General features: G+C 40.5%; 1 protein-coding gene and 1 long non-coding RNA gene across 2 annotated transcripts in view; one reads left to right on the top strand and one right to left on the bottom strand.

Moving 5' to 3' along the window:
* Positions 1-19849, bottom strand: part of hsd17b12a (hydroxysteroid (17-beta) dehydrogenase 12a) — a 63599-nt gene that overhangs the window by 35586 nt on the left and 8164 nt on the right. The gene's annotated exons all lie outside the window — the stretch shown is intronic.
* Positions 153-1020, top strand: LOC117515311. The gene is made up of 3 exons (XR_004562123.1): positions 153-229; positions 600-612; positions 1008-1020. It is a non-coding gene; the product is annotated as an uncharacterized LOC117515311 (long non-coding RNA).

The raw sequence follows: 19849 nt of genomic DNA, 5'->3' as shown, positions 1-19849 counted from the left end.
AATGTTCTGGAGTTATGGGGTAAAAACAGCAAAAATGGTGACAAAGGTCAGTTTCAGTTTGTACAGGGGTCAAAAGTTAAAGTTGCTCCAATTTCAGTTAAAAAAAAAAAGCAAATTATTGGTTGAAATAAAAGGATTAATAAATGGAATAGTTTTGACTGTGCTGAATGTTTGGTCTCCAAAGTAAAAGGTCAAACAAGGTCACAGACCATTGGATTCTACGACATATGTTTCACTAACATGATACATTTACTGTTCCTCTGTTGAACCTTATTAACCCAAACAATAATTTGCATCATTTTTTACTGAAATTGTAGCATCTTTAACTTTTTGACCCCTGTACAAACTGAAACTGACCTTTGTCACCATTTTGACCCCATAACATTCAGTCATTTTGACCTCTGTAATGCTTCATTGACCTCTACCTGGCTAAGTTGCCACCCTGTGATGGCTGTGCTACATTTTTGTGTAGGCCACGGTACACTGAGGCTGGATTCTAAGTATCGTTTTGTCACCTTAAGTGGTACTGAACCCCTGCTTGGCCCGTGGACTAAATAAAGAATCTACACTCTCCAGTCCAAACTGGATTTTCCTCCAAGGGGTCCACATGTTGTGACATTTGTCACTGGTGTATTTACTGACAAATGTTTGCACACCAGTCCACTGCACTTTAATCAAGAGGTGACGGCACGCCTTCACATCCCGTCTGACTGCTTGACACCGCCATCATAACGGCTCCTTGCACAAATCTGAGCCCGAGTCCTCATGGGTAACAGACAGACACACCCGCAATACCACAAACACACCACATAAGACAAGTAAAGTTGTGTGACAAGCTTTTTCATCATTCCACTTCAAATGAAATGCTTATAGCCTGTGCATAGAAAAACAAAAACTGAGCATTTCTGGAATTTTGCAGGGGGATTAACAGCATTACTTTGTTTTTGCCCCATTTTTCACAATGCACTGACATCACCCTCATTCTGATGGACTGCATCACTTTACAGACATGGCAACGTGGCACTCTGTGTGTCCAAGCAACCCAGTGGCACACCAGAGCATCTCCACAGAAGAAAAGGATCATTTCAGCACAGACTTCATGACTTAAAGGAGGATAAAGACAGAACCTGATGTTCCTGTGTTCAGACTTCTCATCTTGTCAAGTGAGCAAGACTATTTTTAAACTCACTGCCCATCAAACCCAGCCAACATGACACAGAGGATGGATAATTAAAAGAAAAAAAAACATAGAAAAACAGGAGGCAACAAGAATACAGTTGTGCATTACGAATATATTATTAGAAAAGCTTGATGAAAGATTAATGGAGGTAGAGGACATGCTCTGACAAAGAGCTGGAGAGCAGAAAGCCACGATGAAGAGGAGTAGAAGGAGGGAGGGAGTGATGACGAACATAGAGCGGGAGAAAGGAGGAGGCTGAGGGAGGGGTGAGGAGGGATCCTGGGGAGGCTAAAAATAGAAGTGGAGCGAAGCAAGAGAACGAATGAGTGAAGGAGGATGAGAGAATAGAGATGGTAATAGAGGAGAGAAGAATAAGTGGGTGAATGAGAGGAGGGAGAGATTGCATGAAGTCAAAAGTGAAAAGGGAGCAGAATCCCTGGTTATTTTTAAACCTCCCCCGTGTTAAGAATGAAATGCTCCGTGGAAGAAAAGCCTGAATGGGCACGGGCTGTACCACAGCAGGATGCTGCTGCAGACATGGGAGGAGGAGACGACCGGAAAGACACCGCATGCACCAACGTGTCCCTTAAAAAAAAAAAAAAAAAAACAGGGTGACGGCACACTGGATTACTGAACTGTGCCATTTGCATTTTATCCCATTTTAAAAAAAAACTGCCCCCACCACCCCCACAAAAAAAAAGATGTCTGGAAGCAGGAAAGCATCAAAATCCAGTCAGACTGGAGTTAGTGGGCTGCTCTCACACACATTTCTAAAAAGTCTTGTACAACAGACACTACCACAATGAAAGGCATCAGAGATCTGATTCATACCCTGTATGCTCTACAAATAAAATATATACAGTACAAGAGATATGTATATGTTTGTGATGGTATTTTTAACTGTGTAGGACTTGATCACATGGCTTCTGTGTGACTTCACTGTAAGTCATTCAGACAAAAAAAAAAAAAAAAATCAAAATATTTTGCTGATTACTATATGTTTTAGGTCATCCATCTAGGCTTCTTGGTTGGTGAGATGTAAAAATAAAGTTTAGAGTGTTTATGGCTCATGTTTTCCTTGACCACACTATTCCAAAATCTAATCACTTGTTGATATCTATCAACGTAACATTTCCACCAAGTTTGAAAGAAACCAGTTCAGCCATTTTTGAGTTATCTTGTCCAGACACACACGTCAGTGAAAACTAAACCCTGCTATCATTTCATCTCCAGCACGTAGGGTAATTGGGCCTCTGAAACCATTCAAGAGTACGTCAATGTACGTCATAAAACTGCATACATCTAAAGATCTGTCTGAACAGTAAGTAGAGATAAAGCATCCTCAGTCAGCGCACGGACCACATTCCACGTCTTTCAAAGAAAACTGCACGTCTGCATCTCAGGTTCACAAAACTACCACTGAGTAAAAATGCAGTACTTACAATATCTACAGCAACATGCTTTGAACATTTTTGGGTGGACAGCCTCAACTGCGCAAGCTCATTCTGTTTTAAATTAAGCTGCGGCCATCAGCCAATCAGGATATATATTATAGGACATGACTAAAGCACACCTTTGACAAATGAGCCTAATTCACTGTGCTGTTAACAGTGCACAGTGTGATTTAGTCCATCCAGACAGCCTTTGCAAACAATAACTACAAGTACAGTAGTGTTCAGAATAATAGTAGTGCTATGTGACTAAAAAGATTAATCCAGGTTTTGAGTATATTTCTTATTGTTACATGGGAAACAAGGTACCAGTAGATTCTCACAAATCCAACAAGACCAAGCATTCATGATACGCACATTCTTAAGGCTATGAAATTGGGCTATTAGTAAAAAAAAAGTAGAAAAGGGGGTGTTCACAATAATAGTAGCATCTACAGTTGACGCTACAAACTCAAAACTATTATGTTCAAACTGCTTTTTTTTTAGCAATCCTGTGAATCACTAAACTAGTATTTAGTTGTATAACCGCAGTTTTTCATGATTTCTTCACATCTGCGAGGCATTAATTTTGTTGGTTTGGAACCAAGATTTTGCTTGTTTACTAGTGTGCTTGGGGTCATTGTCTTGTTGAAACACCCATTTCAAGGGCATGTCCTCTTCATCATAAGGCAACATGACCTCTTCAAATTGGCAAATTGTAACCTCTTCTGCATGTCTTATTTAAGAGAGGGACTTTGGGGGGGTTTCCTGCAAATAAATTAGCTTCACACAGGCGTCTAACTGTCACAGCACTTACAGGTAACTCCAGATTGTCTTTGATCATCCTGGAGCTGATCAGTGGGTGAGCCTTTGCCATTCTGGTTATTCTTCTATCCATTTTAATGGTTGTTTTCTGTTTTCTTGTCCATTTTAAAGCATTGGAGATCATTGTAGATGAACAGCCTATAATCTTTTGCACCTGCGTATAAGTTTTCCCCTCTCCAATCAACTTTTTAATCAAACTACGCTGTTCTTCTGAACAATGTCTTGAACGTCCCATTTTCCTCAGGCTTTCAAAGAGAAAAGCATGTTCAACAGGTGCTGGCTTCATCCTTAAATAGGGGACACCTGATTCACACCTGTTACACAAAATTGACAAACTCACTGACTGAATGCCACACTACTATTATTGTGAACACCCCCTTTTCTACTTTTTTTTTTTACTAATAGCCCAATTTCATAGCCTTAAGAGTGTGCATATCATGAATGCTTGGTCTTGTTGGATTTGTGAGAATCTACTGGTACCTTGTTTCCCATGTAACAATAAGAAATATACTCAAAACCTGGATTAATCTTTTTAGTCACATAGCACTACTATTATTCTGAACACTACTTTACATAAGTAAAGTATTCACTGCCTTTGGCATTAAGTGCAAAATGGAGCTTAGGCGCATCCTGTTGCCCCTGATCCCCCTTGAAATGTGTCTACAGTTTAATTGGCGTCCATCTGGTGTAAATTCAATTGACTGGACATAATTTGGGAAGAACAACAACATCATTATTATGGGGAGGTGATGGTCTAGTGGCTAAGGTGTTGGGCTTGAGTCCAGAAGATCATGGGTTCAAATCCCCACCTGACTGGAAAATCACTAAGGGCCCTTGGGCAAGGCCTTTAATCCCCTATTGCTCCCGGTGTGTAGTGAGCGCCTTGTATGGCAGCACCCTGACATCGGGGTGAATGTGAGGCATAATTGTAAAGCGCTTTGAGCGTCTGATTCAGATGGAAAAGCGCTATATAAATGCAGTCCATTATTATGGGGCATTGTGAGTAGAATTCTGAGGGGGAAAAAAAAAGAAGAATTTTCTCCATTTTGGAATAAGGCTGCAACATAAACTGCAGAAAAAGTGAAGTGTTGTGAATATGTTTCGGATGCACCGGATACATAATTAAAAAAAAAAAGAACTGAAAATAAACAGGAATGACACATACATGGGGATAACAGCAAAATTTTTCAACTTTACTACAAATTATTCATGGCAAACCTGAAATGCTATGCTGAATTCTTTGAAACACCCATGTTTTGAAAGTTGTTCTGAATTTCCAGGATAATGAAAGCATACTGAGCAGTTCAGGAATGTGCAGCCGTATCAAGTATGTTGCTTGTAGCCATCTTGACTAAGCTTGAGACCCATGTTCAGACACAATGGAAGCAACTTTGTAGAATTTAAAATTACTTTCAATTAAGCATGGCATCATAAAATTATGAATAAACAGAGCAACATGATAAGACTCATGAATTTTCAAAAATATGAAGACATTTCCGAACAAGTCTATTTATATACTGGCACTTCCTTCACAGAATCTTTAAAAAAAATTAATTCTGTGCAGTTTTCTGTGCACTGTGCCCCCCAATTTTATCATTATGCGTAGAGCTGAAATCATTCACAGATCATTTGGGTGGGGGAGAATAATAATTTTGATTATCACTAGTTTTTAATTGATCAAAAAAGCTCCTCTCTAAGGATGGATCCATTTCTACTTTGAGGTTAAAATATTCAACATGACAGAAAAAGTCAAACTTCTCCTCCTCCCAAGGCCTTTAAAAAGAACTATTATTCACCTGTGGAATGATATGAAACACCGCTGAGTCCATATTAAACTGGATGTCATCTGAGCAAATCTGAGACAAACTGGTTGTTGAGTCCTCTTTGGATTTGACAACAATTAATCTCACTCTGATAGTCTTTTTAATTGGATAGCAGATTCCAGGAAGTCAATGAAACGTGGGATCGTAGTCTTGATCCAGGACAGTCACAAGTACAAAATCCTTTCAGGGGGGTAGTGCAGTGGTATGACAAAATGTAACCACTGTAAACCAATAGGTAAGTAACTTTACTACTGTTTTTTTTTTTTTGTTTTTTTTTTGCATTTCTCAGCAGAAGCAATGAATCTATTACAGACAGCCACACCTGCTCCTAATCCACCATCCATCCAGCAGCAGGTGGCAGACACATCTATAGGATATTGTATAAGAAAAACAAAGTTGTTTTTACTTGATCTGGTGTCTTCAACAACCTCACTGGATGCTATTTCAATCTGCTGAGTTACAAGATTATAGACATTCTTTTAGAGTTGCTAAAGTAGAGGGAATGGACTCAAAGGGCCTACACTTAGGTCTTTCCAAAACCTAAAACTAATGAAAATAATCAGCCGAGTACATGGCCAAAAGCTGATGCATATGAACACCCCATCCATTAAAAAGAGCAAATGAATGAAACAAATAAAGTCAGTCTACAGGATTCGTAGAGAATTCCAATAGATTTCTAAACACAATGAACCGAGTTGTGATTTTCCACTGTGTGCATCCCCCCCACTGCACATATGAATGATTGCACTCCTACCCATTACCATTATATAATAGGATGATTTTCTCAATACACGTGTGTGTGTGTGTGTGTGTGTGGGGGGGGGGGGGGGGGGGTTAAAGTGTAGAGCACCTCTGGAGTCAAAAATAACGAAAGAAACAGTCGACCACTTGGCTTAAACCCAAAAGCGTGCACACCTCTTCCTGCTCAAGTCTAACCTTTGTTGAAGGAAAAAAAAACAAAACAAACAAGGCCGTAGCTTTTAGTGACATTTAGCTGAGTGGTGATTATTCATTCATTTATTCTTTCCAGGAGGAGTGTATCAGATGGAGGTGGATCCACCTTGAAGTCCATCAAAGACCAACTCCTCCTCAATGTTACAAAAAAGCCACAGTGAGAGAGTTATTGTTCAGATAAAGAGCAGCCAGGGATGAACACGTGACCTCTGACCTCCTCCTGCCACAAACAAAAACTAGCCATCACTCATTCATCTCATCCTAACCCAGCACAAACCCCTTTAAGTGGATTCAGTCTCATGTGCACAAATCCCATTGCTCCCAGCAGGAATTAATTCCACTCACGTGAACATCCCCACGTGTGTGTGTCACAAATGTAACGCAACAGCATGTAGAGAGAAAAAAAAGAAAAGAAAAGAGGCCTACGCAAGCAAGCACGCCACTGACAGCAGTGCTACTGATGCTGAAAGACGCACCAACAACAAAGAATGGAAGCGTGTTGATGTAACCACTGAAGACAAATGTGAGCGTGACTCTCATTCAATCCCATCAGCCACCATTCCGCCACATGCCATGCAAGCCCTGAAGCGCCCTGATGAGGGCGCGTTTGCACTGCAGCTCTGCTGCGGTTAGTGGTGCACATCACGTCCAGAGGTATTGACATCCCTGAGCCTGTTCTGGCTCCCTCCCTCCTCAGCAGCGGAGCAGCCCCTACCTGCTCAGTATTCCGAGGGTCTAAAAAAAGCAGCAGGAGGAGTAAAAATAGCAGTGCGCCTGCACTGCCTCATCTGGGAGCTACCTGCCTGTTGCAGCACCTGCATACCAACAAGATCCCCTACTGCCATCACCACGACAACCAGGCTGCATCTTCAGTGCGCCACCTATAGCGCCAACAACAATATGAACACTGCAGGATTTAGATGGGGTGGGGGCAGAAAAATCTATGTGAAGCCACACCGGCTCAGAATCGGTGACAAAGATCTTAAATTAATTATTGGTGGGGTGGCGATGGGGTGCCTGCATGAAGTGAGATGCTTTTATTTTCCAATGTTGCACATTACAACTTAAAAAAAAAAAAAAAGGAAGCCAAAACCAAATTCTTAATGGAGATTCTCAGTGAGGAGAGACTGCAGTGCTCAAATGCCCCACTCTTCTTACACGCTGTTATGTAATCTGTCGCACCCCAAACTCGCCTATCAACAAGCAGCCCCTCCCTCCTCAAAGGAGGGGGGGGGGATGCTGCAGAATATTTAAAGGCACCCCCCACACACACATATACATCTTCTCATCCATCCACCCACATTCAAAAAATAAAGAGACACACAGCTTTAAATAGCACAGAACCAAAGTCACGTGGGTAATATCAAAGTCGACTAAAATAAAAGCTTGATCAGGACGGGCGGGGCAAGGGGGGTGTACAGACAATAACAGAACATTTACTTCAGAGTTACCCAAAATAGAACAAGCGTCTATATTTGGGGGCAGAACAAAGTTTCCCCTCAAAACAAATTCACTGGTTTCTTTTCCACAACTATTTGGATTTAGATCATTTCCTAGAGTGAAAGCTCACTAAGCCACAGTGTCTGTCCCATGGAGGACATGCTGTCCTTTCTGACTTATGGAGCATTGTGGAGTCATGACAAGTGAAATTTATTTCTGACATGTGACCAACATTCTGCACTGTTAGATGTGCAGAAACATGACCAGGCTCAAGTCACTTACAGTTAAAAAAAAAAAAGAAAAAAGGGGGGGATGCCCTTATCAATTTTCCGTGTTAAAACAATGTGTGTGTACATCAATACAGCCATTTTTCCTTGTTACTAGATGCAGATTTTGATGTTATGATGCTACATGTGACACCATGACATGTATATTTTTTGCAACATAGAAGTGTGGGAACAACATTAATACGAGGCTCTGACGTCTGAAGCATATGATTCCAATACCTTGATAAATTTGGAATCAGCTCGCGAGTCCCATCCCTAGCACTTCCTTTGTAAATGAATTTTTTTTTAAAGTTAAATATCCATAACACTCATATGTGAAGGGGCACAAACAAGATTACACTGAACTGAGCTGAGAGAAATTTAACTTTCAAAAGGCAAATTTATGAAGCCATATTAAAAATAATAATAATAAAAATCTGGAAACTACACTTAGACCCAGAGGGTTTACTGTCAGAAGTAAAACGTAGCAATAGAAGCAGCTGAGCTGTCTATATGCCATTTCAGTTCTGGTCCTGTGCCACATGACAACCCACTTTGGGTAAGTTGTCCAGCTTTCCTATACAGTGTCACTTTGCCAACGTAGCTTGTGCTAGTTGTGTGAAAGAGTTTACCTTAAGATAAGGGAAAAACAGACTCATGGCTGACTAGACAGAGATGAGACATCTCCTATCATCCACCCAAAGAAGTACCACAACATCTTATATGGATCTGAATCAAACCAAATGGCTCTTCATAATAAGTAAATGATTAAATGTTTGCTATTGATTACAACACAATCAATGGCAGTCTGCAACAAGTGTTAACTCCCCCGCCCGAAAATCTGCCCCACACTGATTTGGTTGTGTATTTTACGATTCTGGGCCCCCGTACTAACATCAGTGTTTTCTTACTGACCAGACAGGTTCAATGAACACGGCGTCAGTCTTTATCAGTTGATGTCAAAAGAAATAAAGTTTTCAGTAGATACTGATGGCAGAAAGTGTCTTTCTGGCATGTTGAACTTAAACCAAAGTACAGAAGCATCAACTCACAGAATGCCAGAGAACTAGTGATCCAATAAGAAGGAAAAGGAGGTACTTTAGAACAGGACTACCCAGCTCATTGTTTTAGACTGACATACGAGTTTAAGAGTCAAAATAAATTTAAAAAGAGGGTTTGATGTAACAGCATAGGACAGGAGCAAATAAATCTGTGTGGGGTTCAAAAAGGTCCATATGGGTTTCCTGGTCGGAAAGCAGGGCTGGATCCAGAGTGAAAATCTGACAGATGCATTTTTGTCCAATGATAAAATAAAAATCGTACGCGTCGTTATTCAATAATCTTCATTCTTTTATTCATGTGCAACATACACTTACACTTCTTTTAATATATTTATTATACTTCATGGACCACAGTGAACACTTATTTGTATAAATATGATGTCCTAAAAAAAACAACACTAACAAAAATTGACTAAACAGGATCAAATTTATTGCCAAAATCTTTCAATTATACCTGAATCTATATATGATTTTATTTCAATTGCTAAAATCAATAAAAGACGACTGTATATATTATATATAATATATATTGAGATACAGACAGTTCACAGAAGACGTTTTCCATTGATACCAATCAAAATTAGAAACAGTCCAGCAGGTAACAATATTCATCATGTCCATGACTAAATATACTACAACAAATACATCACAACTGTACACATCACAATTGTGATGTGTACAGTTGTGATGTATTTGTTGTAGTATATTTAGATTTTGTTGTGATTTGGCACTTTATAAGCCGATTAAATTGAAATTGAACATTTTATTGAGTCTTAAAGTAAATAAATATGAAATTGGTCACTGGATCCTTAAACTTTGGACATAAACTCTACATGGTGGATCCTTGATCTCTGGACATAAATAGGAATAAACAAAATCTGTAGTTTTGCCAAAAGCATTCCCTTTAGACATTACTGGCATAAATGACTTTCTATACATTGGATCTGAGCTCTTGCAGCTGCTGTGCTTCACTTCAGGATGTAATTTGTAAAGAAATACAGCACGTTTCATTTTGGGAGGAAAAAAACGTTTTAGTCGATTGTAGTTTCTTGTCTGTATTACAACGTTTGGAAAGAGGTGTCATTTTATTCAAAGCGACAATTAGTTTTGAAGTTATTAATTCCGAGCAGACTCTCAGCAGAGAGCTGCACAGCGTTTGGAGCTGTGCCAACAGAACGGAGGACAATTCTCATTTCTTGACTGCAACAAGACAAGAGTCCCAGTTAGTGACTTCAATCCACACAAAAGTGACTCACGGTATTTTTGTGGCTTTGAGAGGGGTTAAGAAGCGGACTTGCCATTTCTGAAGAGCAGCGAATCAAAGAACCAACGAGCTAGTGGATCGAAGCATTGCTTCAATGGTTCACGGCTTCAAAGAGGAGTCGCGCAGCAGAAATTGTTGATTACAGACCCACTGCAGACCAAACCCTGAATATCTGACTTTATTTGTACGTCCGTAAGACTGAAAATTCCATATAATTTACGGACAATCCATATAGGTTGACATGCATGGTCAGAAAATCACCGAAAATGTAATTTCAGTCATCATAGAATGCCTTTCAAACACACTATTGTCTGAAAACTATTTATAAACCACTGAGTTTCTTGCTGAAATAAGCGCCCAATTTTCCTTGCATAACTTTTCCTGTGTACACCTGCGTGGTGCATTGTGGGATCAAATCAAAAGCTGTGTTCACCGCAGGGACACGTTTGGCACTATTCGGGATTATTCAAATTTTTTTTTTCTCTGATGACGAACGATGCGTTAAAAAAAAAAAAAAAAAAAAAAAACTGACCGATGCAGTTGCTTCGGTCCAAACCAGTCTGGATACGGGCCTGTGAAAGGTCATGGAAAAAGCCAGTTGTAATAACACAATGAAATCTTAGGCACTTAATTAGTTTTAGATAATATTTTTTACAAAGTTTGTGAAAAGTTTCATTGTTTTAGTCTATAATTGTCTTATGTACCATTTGTATATATTCAATCAAGCCCCTCAATCAATCAAAAGACAATATTTATGTTTTAACAGCGTCTGCAGGAGGCCTTGTGTGTGCGTGTACATGAGCTTTTGACAAGAGTGGAAGTTGTGCAAATCAAGAACATTTGTACATCACCCTCTGTGCATTTGCAGGTATTAATGAGACACATTCAACTCCACAGGAAGTTAGCATGCACGCTAACACCTCAAAATGTCTCGTAAATGACTCCAGAGGTGTTATCAGGTTACAAAAACAGTATTTTCAGTTTTAGAAATTTTTATTTATTGCTAGCTTTTACATAATATATGACAAACAGGTTATATTTACACAAAAATGAAACCAAGTTTTGCAGCTAGCTAACCAGCCTGTGATGTCACCATGCTAACATCAGTGAAATGCCTTGTAAATAAGTTCAGAGGCGTTATTAGGTTACAAAAACTGTTATCGGTTTTAGAAGTGTTTATTTCTTGCTAGATTTTACATAATATATGAGAAATAGGTTATATAAACACACAAAACAAAGTGGTTTTGGAGAGATCAGCCACTGACATCACAGTGCAGCTCTACTCTGACTGGCCGTCACTCCAGCCACTCAAAAATAAAAGGGAACAGAATGTGTGTTTTAAATCTTAGTATAGGTCAAGGTTAGGCATCTTTGAACTTGTCCAAGATCTGTGTCCCAAGAATGTGAATTTGAAGACTCTGGCAGTAATAGGACTGGACTTATGCTGAGCACAGACAGACGGACAGATGCAAGACTTTTGCAATACCCAATTGGTATACATAAGGATTAATCCAGGTTTTGAGTATATTTCTTATTGTTACATGGGAAATAAGGTACCAGTAGATTCAGTAGATTCTCACAAATCCAACAAGACCAAGCATTCATGATATGCACACTCTTAATGCTATGAAATTGGCTATTAGTAAAAAAAAAGTAGAAAAGGGGGTGTTCACAATAATGGTAGCATCTGCTGTTGATGCTACAAACTCAAAACTATTACGTTCAAACTGCTTATTTAGCAATCCTGTGAATCACTAAACTAGTATTTAGTTGTATAACCACAGTTTTTCATGATTTCTTCACATCTGCGAGGCATTAATTTTGTTGGTTTGGAACCAAGATTTTGCTCATTTACTAGTGTACTTGGGGTCATTGTCTTGTTGAAACACCCATTTCAAAGGCATGTCCTCTTCAGCATAAGGCAACATGACCTCTTCAATATTTTGACATATGCAAACTGATCCATGATACCTGGTATGTGATATATAGGCCCAACACCATAGTAGGAGAAACATGTCCATATCATGATGCTTGCACCACCATGCTTCACTGTGAACTGTGGCTTGAATTCAGAGTTTGGGGGTTGTCTCACAAACTGTCTGCAGCCCTTGGACACAGAAAGAGCAATTTTACTCTTATCGGTCCACAAAATATTCCTCCATTTCTCTTTAGGCCAGTTGATGTGTTCTTTGGCAAATTGTAACCTCTTCTGCACATCTTTTATTTAACAGAGGGACTTTGCGGGGGATTCTTGCAAATAAATTAGCTTCACACAGGCATGTTCTAACTGTCACAGCACTTACAGGTAACTCCAGACTGTCTTTGATCATCCTGGAGCTGATCAATGGGTGAGCCTTTGCCATTCTGGTTCTTCTTCTGCAACCCGTGGCAGAAATTATGGAATCACCGGCCTCGGAGGATGTTCATTCAGTTGTTTAATTTTGTAGAAAAAAAGCAGATCACAGACATGACACAAAACTAAAGTCATTTCAAATGGCAACTTTCTGGCTTTAAGAAACACTATAAGAAATCAAGAAAAAAAGATTGTGGCAGTCAGTAACGGTTACTTTTTTAGACCAAGCAGAGGAAAAAAAAATGGACTCACTCAATACTGAGGAATAAATTATGGAATCACCCTGTAAATTTCCATCCCCAAAACTAACACCTGCATCAAATCACATCTGCTCGTTGACATTAATCCTATGTCATGAAATTGACCCTATGTGTCTTTTTGCAAGGAATGTTTTCATAGTTTTTGCTCTATGGCAAGATGCATTATCTTCTTGAAAAATGATTTCATCATCCTTAAACATCAGAAAAGTGTCCAAAATATCAACGTAAACTTGTGCATTTATTGATGATGTAATGACAGCCATCTCCCCAGTGCCTTTACCTGACATGCAGCCCCATATCAATGACTGGAAATTTACGTCTTCAAAAAAGTTCCAGCATCATCACCTTGCCCAATGCAGATTCGAGATTCATCACTGAATATGACTTTCATCCAGTCATCCACAGTCCAAGATTGCTTTTCCTTAGCCCATTGTAACCTTGTTTTTTCTGTTTAGGTGTTAATGATGGCTTTCGTTTAGCTTTCCTGTATGTAAATCCCGTTTCCTTTAGGCGGTTTCTTACAGTTCGGTCACAGACGTTGACTCCAGTTTCCTCTCATTCGTTCCTCATTTGTTTTGTTGTGCATTTTCGATTTTTGAGACATATTGCTTTAAGTTTTCTGTCTTAACGCTTTGATGTCTTCCTTGGTCTACCAGTATGTTTGCCTTTAACAACCTTCCCATGTTTGTATTTGGTCCAGAGTTTAGACACAGCTGACTGAACAACCAACATCTTTTGCAACATTGCGTGATGATTTACCCTCTTTTAAGAGTTTGATAATCCTCTCCTTTGTTTCAACTGACATCTCTCGTGTTGGAGCCATGATTCATGTCAGTCCACTTGGTGCAACAGTTCTCCAAGGTGTGATCACTCCTTTTTAGGTGCAGACTAACAAGCAGATGTGATTTGATGCAGGTGTTAGTTTTGGGGATGAAAATTTACAGGGTGATTCCATAATTTATTCCTCAGAATTGAGTGAGTCCATATTTTTTTCCTCTGCTTGGTCTAAAAAAGTAACCGTTACTGACTGCCACAATCTTTTTTTCTTGATTTCTTATAGTGTTTCTTAAAGCCAGAAAGTTGCCATTTGAAATGACTTTAGTTTTGTGTCATGTCTGTGATCTGCTTTTTTTCTACAAAATTAAACAACTGAATGAACATCCTCCGAGGCCGGTGATTCCATGATTTTTGCCAGGGGTAGTATCCATTTTGATGGTTGTTTTCCGTTTTCTTCCATGCATCTCTGTTTTTTTGTCCATTTTAAAGCATTGGAGATCATTGTAGATGAACAGCCTATAATTTTTTGCACCTGCGTATAAGTTTTCCCCTCTCCAATCAACTTTTTAATCAAACTACGTTGTTCTTCTGAACAATGACTTGAACGTCCCATTTTCCTCAGGCTTTCAAAGAGAAAAGCATGTTCAACAGGTGCTGGCTTCATCCTTAAATAGGGGACACCTGATTCACTCCTGTTTGTTCCACAAAATTGACGAACTCACTGACTGAATGCCACACTACTATTATTGTGATCACCCCCTTTTCTATTTTTTTTACTAATAGCCCAATTTCATAGCCTTAAGAGTGTGCATATCATGAATGTTTGGTCTTGTTGGATTTGTGAGAATCTACTGAAACCTTGTTTCCCATGTAACAATAAGAAATATACTCAAAACCTGGATTAATCTTTTTAGTCACATAGCACTACTATTATTCTGAACACTACTGTATTTGATGGAGTCGGGTCAAAACGTGAGCAAAATGCACCGCAATCCAACAAGCACCTAAAATAAACAAAATTTAAACAAAATCTAACGAGCATGCAGAGCTCATTCCTCTACTAATAGTGGTCCTAGACGAGTCCATTGACTTGTTATAATGACAAAAAGGAATACATTTACAGTGTTCAAATGCACAGATTGTTATCCAGATCTCCCCCAAACTGCTTATAGATATCTACACATTCATGTAGACTTCAGTCATTTGCTGAAAATGTTTAAGATCATTGGTAAGTGATTTTGGATACCTTTCTTTATCTTGATCTGCTCCAGAATTGCATGCACACTTTTTTTTATAAATCCCAGTAACAGACATGTGCAGGCAGAAGCAGAAGATGTTAGGTGACAGTAATGATGAGAACACGGAAAAATTACAGTAAGAGAAAGTAGTGAATGGACACTAATGGACAGTGTTTGATATGAAAGGAATGCTCGGAGAACAAAGAGGCAAAGAGTGGCGTGCACACAGAGCTGGCTGGGAGACATGAAGGGGGTGGATACAGAGGATTTCTCTCCCTCATTATATTACCCAGCATGCTCAGCTCCAGCACGTGTCACAGAGCATGTTTGATCACAGGAACGGCAGCGTTCTTGCTCTCTTTCAAAGCACTAGGGGGAAGCACATTCACAAGGAGGAAGGCATGGAGACCTGGCACGCTGAGATCATTCACACACGTGCAGTCTGTGCACCATGAATGAAACCCAATGTTGATTCATAAAACAAAAGTAGATGGCAGCAATAACAAGCCTAAAATCTTTAACTTTTTCCAAGCAGTATGCGTCAATAAGTTATTTTATTCCTGCAACCAAATCAAAACTCTTCTTCCGCAAGTGCTGAATAAAGCTTTGCTCAATTTGTGATGAATGAAAGGCTGAATTATATAACATGAACATTTTCTCAATAAACTAATGTTATCAGGAGAGTGGGAGGGTCCTGTGATGCACGTGACAGCATCACACCCGCCCAAAAAGCCCCCTTAAACCGAATTTACTTCTCTATAGAGTGTGTGGTACACACATGCTTATATAACAAGACACGGTGCCAGCTGACAGCGGAAGAGCGAGCAGAGGACAGACGGCCGAGAGAGACACTACACCTCGGAGTCAACGTGTCCATGCTGCAAACTCGTCAGGGCTGTCTTTCACTTGCAGTCACTGTGGATGGGTGAAAACTGCTCATCCAGAGGACACGACCGGGCACTCCAAGTTGATGGGTGAAGGAGTTGTGCATATGCAGATGATTGGCCCAAGCAGAGGGTCACCCATTTGAGTCTGGTCTGCTTGAGGTTTCTTCCTCAAATCAGACTGAGTTTTTCCTTACCACTGTCACCTGTGTGCTTGCTAAGGGTCGACCTTACTCATGTGTTGCTTTGCGCCATGCAGCTCCACCTCGACGCGCGGAATTCCTCCGCACGTCTGTCTCTGTGCCAAAAAAGTGCTGATATCCACGTCTTTTCACAATTCCTGTGCTAGTCAGACGACATACCGGATCAAGACAGCGTCCAGTTTAGAAATGAACGGCACATTCCACTGTTACAGGAGTTTTTGTCATGGAGAGAGAAGTGGAATTCCGCGCATCGCGGTGGAGCCGCATGGCCTAAAGCAACGCCGTGATGAAGCCTCACAGGACATGTTGGGGCATGTCCAGCTCATGCTCAATTTCTCGGATAATCACGACTGAAAAGCAACCGACAGCTGTCTGAAATCCACCTGAAAGCCGTCCTGTGAGACCAACACGGAGGTGGTTTTGTGCCGCGTAATGAACGGCTCCGTGGCGCGTCCCTCCGCTTTTCTTTCCATGAAAAAAACTCCTGTTAACAGTGGAATGTGCCAAAAAAGTGCTGATATTCACGCCTTCTGCCTTTTTGTGAAAGTCAGACGACGTCCCAGATCAACAAAGCCTTCACGTTGGAAATGATCTGATCTTGTTGTTTCAGCGGGGTTTGAGCCTGTCGATCGGTGTGCTCTCAGCAGTTGGACGGTCTTTAAACCGTCTGGATCACTCCTTAATCTGTGTAATCCCCATAAAATCGTCCCTGAAAGCCATATTAATTTTCCGAACGGTGTCCACCTGGAGGTCTCTCACAGTTTCTGGAAAAATTTGATGCAGCAAAGCTCCAAATCGTTCAGACATTTATTCGCAATAAAAAATGACGAGAGGGGTGGACCACTGCTCACACAAAGCCTGCTCACAGGCGAATGACGCAACTGACAGGCGTGAAAAAACTCACGCATGCGCGCGAAGGTTCAAGCTTGGCTGATGTAATCACATGTGATTCAAATCCATATGGTTTTTGAAAAAAATAAAAAGGTCGGATACTTTTCTAACAGACCTCGTATATTACCCTGTAACCACCCTCAAATCCCAATACTCAAAATGTCAACCCCAGTGGGGTCCTTAGTTTGGTTCTCATTAACATAAGGTCACTGTCCTCAAAATCACTGTTGATAAATGATCTAATTATGGAGCACCACCTAGATATGATTGGTTTATGCAAAATCTGGCTTAAACCTACGGCTGTCCTCCAATTAAATGAAGTTTCGGCACCGGCATACACATTTAGTCACGCCCCTCATCATACAAAGCAAGGCGGAGGTGTTTCACTAATTCATAAATCTGGGTTAACCTTATTGGTGCTTGGGGGTCTAAAATATAATTTGTTTGAATGCCTGACTCTCTGCCTAGGATACTATGTATAGCCAAGGTGAGAAAAATAAAAATCAACCATGTTATTTTGTCATGTATATAGGCCCCCGGGACCATATTCTGAATTTGGCGAGTTTCTGTCTAATTTGGCAACCCATGCCAATAACATTGTGATTGTTGGTGACTTCAACATTCATATAAATAAGCTGACCCCCTCTGAAAATCATTCACTCACATTATAGCTGTACTAGTACTCCAGCAATGCATTCAAGGTTTGACTCAATGGAAATACCATGGATTTTTGGTCCTCGTTTGTGGTATCACAGTCAAAAATATTGACATTGTGTCTCACATCACTCATTAAGTTTGCAGTCTCTCTGCCTTGTCATCTGGAACAAGACACTCATTTATCATCATGGTGACACATCAACTCAACTGCAATTGAATTTGGAGCCAGACTGCCTGATATCTTGGCATCACTTTTGGCCTCAAGTATGTCTACAAGTCGAGAGTGAAAATAGCGTAGCTCAAAACTACAAGTATTCAATCTTGCGTGGCGCAGTGGTACTGTAGACTATAAGCATGCACTATTGGCAACAAAAGGGGCCTATTACACTGATTTGATTAACAAAAACAAGGATAATTCAAAGTTCCTGTCCAACACGGTGGCACTTATTCAAGGACAACCACCTGTAAGTAGCTCCCCATTTACAGTCCAAGATTTCTTTGAGATGAAAATAGATAACATGAGGTTAAATATATCCCAGCATGCCACATTTCACTGGGCGTGCTGGCAGAATTGGCAACTTCTGCTAAAAGCACAAGTTGTCTTTTTGACCCTATACCAACAAAACTGTTTAAGACCTGTGGCCCACTCTTGGGCCTACTTTACTGGGAATTATTAATCTGTCACTAACCTTGGGATCTGTTCCTGAATGTTTCAAATCTGCAGCGATGAAACCATTACTTAAGAACCTAACCTTGACCCTAGTCTACTGAAAAGTTACAGGCTGATATCAGACCTATCATTTTGTTCTAAAATACTTGAAAAAAAGTGATTTGACAGCAGGTTGTGGACCACCTTACTGAGAATAAACTTCTGAGTCACTGCAGTCCTCATTTAGAATGCACCATTAAACGGAGACAGCTCTTACTCAAGTGATAAATGATCTTCTGCTTGCAATGGATTTGGACACCACTACGGCTCTGTTGTGGTTGGATCTTAGTGCCACGTTTGATACAGTAGATCAATGTATTCTACTTGATAGGCAGGAGTATAATTCCCATGAACCATTTTGGGATTAGTGGGGATGTCCTTGTATGGGTGACATCCTACCTAACCAGCTGTGTCCTATAAGAGAACATTACCTCTAACCTTGTTGACATGAAACACATGGTTCTGCAGGGGTCCTTTATATAATACCCCTTGGTCACATATTGCAGTGTTATGGGATTCCTTTTGATTGCTATACTGATGACACTCAGTTGTACATGTGAATAACTGCTGGTAATCTCATACACAAAGACTTTCGTGGATTGCCTTGCGCCAGTGAAAAGCTGGATGTCCAGCAATTTAACTTTTAAACTCTGACAAACCAGAACGATGGTCCTTGGTCTAAAGAGACATTGACATCAGTTTCACCAGCTAACGTTTAACCTAGGCTTGTGTGTCATATATCACACTGATAAAGTGAGGAACCTTTACTACTACATCTAATTTTTGTCATCTGCTGCGGGTGTCCCAGGTTCTGGGGTAGACAGCAGGTGGCTATGTCTCACACCAGCTATCCAGGCATCTCTGTCCAGTGGGTCAGTACAGGCCAGGTTGCAGTCTTATGTCAGTCCTCACACAATCGACCCATGCCTTCCGAGGTCTGCCACGCCCTCGGCAACCCAGAATCTCCATATCCATGACAGAGTTGATGCACGATGACCCCCATTTCACATGCCCATACCATCTGAGCCGTCGGGTACGTAGCGCTGCAGCAACCTCCTTGACCGCCAGCTTCGCATGGACCACAGAAGAGGAGACATCATCCTGTCATTTAGGTCATTTTTCTTTAATCCCATGGTGTCCTTTGAACAACACAGAGATATTGTGACAACTGCTGTCTTCCACCTTCAAAATGTAGCGAAGGTTTGCCCCATCCTGTCTATGTCTGATGCAGAGATGATCCATGCGTTTGTCTTTTAGACTGTACTACTGTAATGTTCTATTCTCTGGTTTACCACAGTCCAGCATTAGGGGTCTCCAATTGGTTCAAAATGTTGCTGCCAGAGATTTGACAAGAACCAGAAAGTTTGACCACATTACACCAATTTTGGCATCTCTTCACTGGCTTACTGTTTCAGAGGTCAGATTTTAAGGTTCTGTTATGAACGGGCTACCACCTCCCTCCTTAGCGCAGGGGTGCCAAAAAGGGGAGAATAAGGGGAAGGATTCTAGGGGCCCATAGTTGACAGAGCCCCAAAGATGCCCCTAATACAATTATAATACTGACAAAATATGGGTGGTGGCCAAGTAAGCTTTCTTTTCATGGGGCCCAAAAGCCCTGGCAGTGACCCTGCTGA

Source organism: Thalassophryne amazonica, chromosome 8 (genome assembly GCF_902500255.1).
Source record: "Thalassophryne amazonica chromosome 8, fThaAma1.1, whole genome shotgun sequence".
In the NCBI taxonomy this organism is placed as follows: Eukaryota; Metazoa; Chordata; class Actinopteri; order Batrachoidiformes; family Batrachoididae; genus Thalassophryne; species Thalassophryne amazonica.
The sequence above is the reverse complement of the archived record's forward strand: the minus strand, read 5'-3'. Positions and strand labels throughout refer to the sequence as shown.